Source organism: Rhinopithecus bieti, unplaced genomic scaffold, assembly GCF_001698545.2.
Source record: "Rhinopithecus bieti isolate Rb0 unplaced genomic scaffold, ASM169854v2 scaffold_77291, whole genome shotgun sequence".
Lineage (NCBI taxonomy): Eukaryota > Metazoa > Chordata > Mammalia > Primates > Cercopithecidae > Rhinopithecus > Rhinopithecus bieti.
In genome coordinates, this window is record NW_016829743.1 from 371934 (window position 1) to 379659 (window position 7726).

At 51.7% G+C, this 7726-nt stretch overlaps 1 long non-coding RNA gene across 1 annotated transcript in view; it reads right to left on the reverse strand.

Annotated features, from left to right (window-relative positions):
* Window positions 1-3498: 3498 nt before the first annotated feature.
* Window positions 3499-7726, reverse strand: part of LOC108524051 (uncharacterized) — a 96295-nt gene continuing 92067 nt past the window's right edge. Inside the window, exons 2-4 of the long non-coding RNA XR_001883963.1 lie at window positions 6554-6722; window positions 4682-4874; window positions 3499-3616 (exon numbers count right to left, since the gene is read on the reverse strand). This is a non-coding gene — a long non-coding RNA (uncharacterized LOC108524051). The remainder of the gene's footprint in view (window positions 3617-4681; window positions 4875-6553; window positions 6723-7726) is intronic.

Sequence of the window (7726 nt, forward strand, 5' to 3'; positions counted from 1 at the left end):
TCTCGCTGCCAGCACAGCAGTCTGAAACCGACCTGGAAAGCTCGAGCTTGGTGGGGGCAGGGGCATCCACCATTAGTGAGGCTTGAATAGGCGGTTTTCCCTTCACAGCGTAAACAAGGCTGCCAGGAAGTTTGAACTGGGCAGACCTCAGGGTATCTCGGCAAAGCCGCTGTGGGCCAGATTGCCTCTCTAAATTCCTCCTCTTTAGGAAGGGCATCCCTAAAGGAAAGGCAGCAGCCTCAGTCAGGGGTTTATAGAGCAAACTCCCATCCCCCTGGGGCAGAGCACCTGGGGGAAGGGGCGGCTGTGGGCTTAGATTCATCAGACTTAAACGTTCCTGCCTGCTGAATCTGAAGGGAGCAGTGGTTCTCCCAGCACAGCACTCAAGCACTGCTAAGGGACAGGCTGCCTCCTCGAGTGGGTTCCTGACTCCTATGCCTCCTGACTGGGAGACACCTCCCAGCAGGGGTTGACAGACACCTCATACAGGACAGCTCCAGCTGGTATTTGGCAGGTGCCCCTCTGGGATGAAGCTTCCAGAGGAAGGAACAGGCAGAAATCTTTGCTGTTCTGCAGCCTCCACTAATGATACAGGCAAACAGGGTCTGGAATGGACCTCCAGCAAACTCCAGCAGACCTGCAGCAGAGGGGCCTGACTGTTAGAAGGAAAACTAACAAACAGAAAGGAAGAGCATCAACATTAACCAAAAGGATGTCAACACAGAAACTCCATCTGAAGCTCGCCAACATCAAGGACCAAGGTAGATAAATCCATGAAGATGGGGAAAACAGTGCAAAAGGCTGAAAATTCCAAAAACCAGAATGCCTCCTCTCCTCCAGCGGAACACAACTCCTCATCAGCAAGGGAATAAAACTGGAAGGAGAATGAGTATGATGAATTGGCAAATAACAAACTCCTCTGAGCTAAAGGTGTAAAGGTAAACTGAGACTGGAGCCGAACCAGGAATGAAGACACAAGGCAAATGGCAGTGAGAATAGCCTTTATTAGGACTCGCGGGCGAGGTCCCTTGGTCCAAAGGTGCAGGCCGAGGTAGTCGCGCTGAGGGAGGAGGGTAGGGGCTTTTTTATAGCCCAAGAGGTAGGGAAGCTGGTTGTACAAACGGCCTGGGGGTCTTGAAACTACTAGGGCAGGAGTCGAGTAAGGGTCATGAGGAAGGGGTCTTTGGAAACTGTTAGCCGAAACTGCTGTTTACGAACTTGTGGAATGTAGGTGAGCTGTAGGTCATGGGGGAGTGTGGTTGCCCAGGCGGAACCTCTGACATATGCAAGTCTGCGGGTGTGTTCAAAGAGGAAGGGAAGTCTCGAACAAAGGGCCTGCTACGCCAGGTGGCACCGCCATGTCGGGTATAGATCCCTGCCTAACATTCTGACCTCTTTCTAATAAGAAGAAAGGGGCAACGTGTTCATCTGGCTGCTTCCTGCTGGTATGGGTCGTTGTGGGGTTCTTCGGAGGTCAGAACTCGAGTATAGGGGTGAAGCAGCATCTGATTGAAAGTGACCCAGGAGACTTCTTTCATGCAGTCCTGGATGAAGTGGAGGATACAGGGAGCTATGAGTAGTAAGAAGTCAATGATTAATAAGGGGCTTAGGAAGGGTAGGATCCAGCCGGCCATGGACGACTGTCACCACCCGAGTGGGGACTCTAATCCTGATGTTTTTTTGTGGAGTCCTTCTTGGACTTTTTCTAGAGTGAGGAGGTTGGTTAGATGCAGTTTAAGGAGACCATTTGTGCATTCTACCTTACCAGATGACTGCGGATGTTAGGGAATGTGGAGCTTCAAGGTAATCTGGAGTGCGGCTGCCACCTGCTGGGTGAGTTTGGAAATGAAAGCCGGACCATTGTCTGATTGGATGGTTCGGGGGAGACCGAACCTGGGAACGATGTGCTCTAGGAGAATAGTTGCCGCCAACTTCTGCAGTCTCTCGAGTGGTGGGGAAAGCCTCAATCCATCCTGAGAAGGTGTCAACTAAGGTCAGCAGGTAGCGAAATTTTTTATGTCAGGGCATGTGGGTAAAATCAAGTTGCCAATCTTCTCCTGGCTGGTGGCTTCTTAGCTGATGAGTAGGCCCTGGATGTCTGAGCCTACCTTGGGGGTTAGTGGCCAAACAGGTGGCACATTGCTGATGTACTTTTTTAATTTGGGCCTGCAGTGAGGGAAGGTGAAAGATGGGTTCTAGGAAGTTATACATAGCCTTGGGTACTATGTGGAGAGAGCGGTGTATGTCGGTCAGTATATGTACTGCCTGAGTCTGAGGGAGCGCTATTCGGCTGTCAATGAACATCTACCCATCCTTGTTTCGGGTAACACTGGGGTGGGCCATCAGGGTTTGAAGTTCCTGGGAAGAGTAGTCGGGGGAATATGTTGGGGAAAGAAAGAGCAAAGGTGCTCGGGGAGGGGAGGAAGTGAAGGCAGTGGCCCATGTGGTGGAGTCAGCTAGGCTGTTACCTTGTGACACAGGGTCCTTACAATGCTGGTGTCTTTTGCAGTGGATGATGGCTACCTCTTTGGGGGCCTGGACAGCATCAAGCAACCTCTTTATATGTGGTTCATTGACTACTGGCATCCCTTTGGTGGTAAGAAACCTGCTCTCTTGCCAGAGAATAGAGTGAGTATGTGCAATAAGGTAAGCATATTTAGAGTCTGTATAGATATTAACCCTCTGCCCTTTGGAGAGAAGTAAGGCACGAGTAAGGACAGTGAGTTCAGCCTTCTGGGAGGTGGTGCCTAGAGGCAAGGGCCTGGTTTCAACCATTTGGGTTGCTGTTACAACAGCGTATGCTGCCTGTCGGCATCCACTGGGGGTTAAGACAGAACTCCCGTCTACGAACAGGGTACGGTCTGGGTATTCTAACGGCCATTCGGAAATATCGAGGCAGGCAGGTGGCAGGGTGGTGAGAACTTCTGGGCAGGAATGTGCAGGGGCAGAATCGTATCCTAGAGTGGGCAAGAGGGTAGCAGGATTTAGAGGGGATGAGGTGGTGTGAGTGATGTGAGGGTTTTCAATGAATAGCAGGTGGAACTGTTGAAGCCAGGACGAGGTGAGATGGCTGAGACACTTGTGTGTGATGAGATCTGACAGTCAGTGAGAAGAGTAGACTGTGAGAGGATGCCCTAGGACAAGCTTGAGGGCCTCGTGGGTAAGTTCTGTGGCAGCCACCAGGGCTCACAGACAAGGTTGCCAGCCCTGGACTGTGGGATCTAACTGCTTGGAGAGATGGCCACAGCCTGGTATGTGGATCCAACCGGCTGGGCTAAGAGGCCAGTGGCTACCTTCTAGCGCTCCTCGGTGAATAGATGAAAGGGCCAAAGGGGGTTGGGGAGACAGAGAGCAGGGGCAGAAAGAAGACAGTCCTGAAGCTTCTTGAAAGAGTTGGCAACCAAGGAGGGGTCAGACAGCGGTCCAGTGGGTGTCTCCTTGGCAGCCTGGTAGAGGGGCTTGGCTAAGACCCCGAAGTTGGAAATCCAATACCTGAAATACCCTACCAGTCCTAGGTAGGACAAGATCTCTTCTGCATCCTGAGGAGGCTGGAGAGTTTTGATGAGGCTCATTCTATCTGCCGTGAGGCTTTTCGTAGTGGGTGTGAAGAGTATACCTAGGTAGGTGACAGTAGGGGTGCAAAGTTGAGCCTTAGCCGGGGTAACCCGATAACCTTCGTTGCCTAAAAAATTTAAAAGTGTAGCAGCGTCTGCAAGGGAGCACTCCCAGGAAGGACTACATAGTAATAGATCATCTATGTATTGTAGAAGGGTGCTATGGGTTAGGGGGCAGAGGAGGATGTCCCGTGCCAGTGCCTGTCTGAAAAAATGGGGGCTATCTCGGAACCCTTGAGGCAAGACAGTCCAGGTCAGCTGGGAAGAAACATGAGTGTCTGGGTCCTCCCATGTGAAGGCAAACAGAAAGTGGCAGTCTGGGTGTAGAGGGATGGTAAAGAAGGCATCCTTCAGGTCAAGGACAGTGAAATGAGTGGTATCAGGGGGAACACGTGAGAGGAGTGCATATGGATTAGGAGCAACTGGAAAGGTAGGGACTACTGCCTCATTGATGAGGTGTAGGTCCTGTACAAGACAATAGGCCCCAGAGCTTTTCCGTACAGGCAGGATAGGAGTATTACATGGTGAGTTGGCGGGAACTAGAATGTGCTGCCAGAGCAGGCGTGTAATGATGGGTTTAAGTCCTTGTCGGTGTTCAAGGGAGATAGGGAACTGGGGTCTAGAGGGGAACTTGGAAGGGTCTTTTAGCCAGATGCAGACCGGAGTGTGGTGCTGGGCAACGATCAGGGTGGAGGTGTCCCACACCTTAGGGTTAATGGGGACTGCAAACGGGAGTGGGGGGTCAGCCAGGCGGGGTTTGCCAGGTGAGAGACGGGGGAAGAGGAACGCGAGGTGTGGGGAGGGGTTGGGTCAGAAGTGAACTGAGGCCCCTAGCTTGGAGAGGAGATCTCGTCCTAACAAGGAGACTGGGCATGAAGGAATGATAAGAAATGAGTGCGAGAAGAGGGAGCCATCCAGGCAGCAAGACAGAGGAGGAGTCTGGCGGTAGGTGGAGGGAGTGCCGTCAATTCCCATGACTGTGACAGTGGAGGGGTGGCTGGGGCCACTGAAGGAAGGCAAAACAGACTAGGTAGCCCCTGTGTCCATAAGGAAGGATATGGACTTACCTGCTACCTGGAGCATAACCCTGGGCTCGGTGAGAGTGAGAGGGGTCCCCGAGTCTGGGCCTCTTCAATCTTCATCGGTGTTGAGGAGCTGGAAGGCGCCTCCAATACTTGGAGGAGGGTCGTCACGTGGAGGCATGGCGACCATCCTTAGGTCGGGGCAGTCTGACTTCTAGTGGACTATCTGCTGACAGTTCTGACAGGGGCAAGTTGGCTCCTTTGGGTTAGCGCACTGCCTGGCCCAGTGGCCATCGTTGCCGCACTTGAAGCAGGCACCAGGTGGTGCTAGGGTAGTACCCCTTTTCTGGGAGCTCCTGGAGCCAGCCAGCCTCAGGGCTGCTACCAAGGCCTGGGTTTGGAGTTGCACCTTCTGTTTTAGCCTGGCCTGTCATTGGGCCTCAGCTGCTTCCTCGCTGGAGTTGTAGACCTTGAAGGCCAGTTTGACTAAATCCTGGATGGGAGTTTGAGGGCCTTCCCCTGCCTTTTTAAATTTTTTTTTTTTGGATATCAGGGGCCAACTGAGAAATGAAATATGAGGCCAAGACGGTTCTTCCTGCGGGGGAGGCAGGGTCAAAGCGGGTGTACTGAATAAGTGCCTCAGTCAGCTGGTTAAGAAAAATGGCCGGATTTTCATCTGCGCCTTGGACTACCTCTTTTAGTTTGTTAAAGCTGACTGATTTGTTAGAGGTTGCCTGCATGCCGGCAAGAAAGCACTGAACCATCATGTCTCGGCGGCGGCGACCTGCCTGCCCTACCTGGTAGTCCCAGTCGGGCTCAGCCGAGGGCGCTGCCTCGGTGCTGACTGGCATGGCGGGGTCAGTTAAATGAACCTGGTTAGTGTGCTGCCTGGCTGCCACTAGGATACGCTCCTGCTCCTCAGGAGACAGGGTTGAGTTCATAACGACATGGAGGTCATGCCAGGTGAGATCATATGCCTGGCATAGATACCTGAACTCTTTGATATAATGAGTAGGATTGGCCGAAAAGGAGCCTGCAAGCTCCTCAACCTTAGACAAGTCTGCCAATGCAAACGGCACATGGACCCGGACTACTCCTTCGGCGCCTGCCACCTCTCACAAGGGACACAAGAGGTCAGTCCTGGACCGAGTATGGGCTGAGACAGGTGAGGAAGGGGAGCAGGTGGAGGTAGGGGAGACAGAATCTGTCGGGTTTGGTAAGGGCATATGAGGGGTGGAAGGGAGGGGAGGCGTTGATAAGGACAGGGATAATGGTGGGTCAGGATAAGGAGGAGGTTGGGTGGGAGACTGGAGGGGTGGCCGATATAGGGTGTCAGGAGGCTTAGAAAAAGAGGAGGAATCATCCCTCTCCTTGCTCGAGGGAAGAGACTTTGCGAGTAGGACCTGAGCTAACAAGCATTGGGCGCAGAGATCTGGGCGAGAACTCAAGTCCCAAAAGGCTTGAACACAGGGCATCTCGAGCCATTTGCCTAGTCTCTTGCAGAAGTTGGTCAGATCCGTGAGGATGTTAAAGTCTAGAGTGCCTTCTGCAGGCCACTGAGAGTGATTATCCAATTTATACTGCAGCCATGCTACTGTGCAGAAGAAAATGAGCCGCTTTTGTTTTATGTCTTGGCTGAGACTTAAAGTCTGGAGATTCGCCAAGAGGCACCCCAGAGGGGATTTTCGGTCTGGTTTGGACTGGGTAGTTCCCATAGTCCTAAGATGGGCAGTCCAGAGGCAATGGGAGTGTCCTCCTACTGCCACGCAGAGTGTGGGGTATGGTGGCTTCTGGGGAGGTTGGACGTCTCCTAGTCCCCGGTGCCAAGGTCACAGTTGACTGGAGGGAGTCCCTGACGTGGCCATGCGTTTCGGACAGGGACTTCCCGGGGGGCCTACAGGACGGGGGAAAACTTACCCAGCAGTGATCGAATTGACTCTTGGATTTGGTGAAACAGCTCCCGGCTTGGAAAGGAGGTCCTGGCTCAGGGAGAGGAGAGCCTGCCTGACCCGGCAGGGGTCCGGGGGAGGGGTCTCCTCCCCGGTTTTGTCACCAAACGTAAAGGTAAACTGAGACTGGAGCCAAACTGGGAATGAAGACACAAGGCAAATGGCAGTGAGAATAGCCTTTATTAGGACTCGCGGGCGAGGTTCCTCAGTCCAAAGGTGTGGGCCGAGGTAGTCGTGCTGAGGGAGGAGGGTGGGGCTTTTTTATAGCCCAAGAGGTAGGGAAGCTGGTTGTACAAACAGGACCTGGGGGGTCTTGAAAATACTAGGGCAGGAGTCGAGTAAGGGTCATGAGGAAGGGGTCTTTGGAAACTGTTAACTGAAACTGCTGTTTACGAACTTGTGGAATGTAGGTGAGCTGCAGGTCATGGGGGAGTGTGGTTGCCCAGCCGGAACCTCTGACGTATGCAAGTCTGCAGGTGTGTTCAAAGAGGAAGGAAAATCTCGAACAAAGGGCCTGCTACGCCGGGTGGCACCGCCATGTCGGGTCTAGATCCCTGCCTAACAAAAGGAGCATGTTCTAATCCAATGCAAGGAAGCTAAGAAGCTTGAAAAAAGGTTAGAGGAATTGCTAACTAGAATAACTAGTTTAGAGAAGAACATAAATGACTTGATGGAGCTGAAAAACACAGCACAAGAACTTCGTGCAACATACACAAGTATCAATAGCTGAATTCATCAAGCAAAAGAAAGGATATCAGTGATTGAAGATCAACTTAATGAAATAAAGCATGAAGACAAGATTAGAGAAAAAAGAATGAAAAGAAATGAACAAAGCCTCCAAGAAATATGAGACTATCAGAAAAGACCAAACCTACGTTTATGGGTGTACCTGAAAGTGACAGGGAGAATGAAACCAAGTTGGAAACACACTTTAGGATATTATCCAAGACAACTTCCCAACCTAGCAAGATAGGCCAACATTCAAATTCAGGAAATACAGAGAACTCCACAAAGATACTGTTTCCGGATTTGGTGGGTTCTTGGTCTCACTGACTTCAAGAATGAAGCCGCGGACCCTTGCAGTGACTGTTACAGTTCTTTTTTTTTTTTTTTTTTTTTTTTTTTTTTTTTTTTTTTTTTT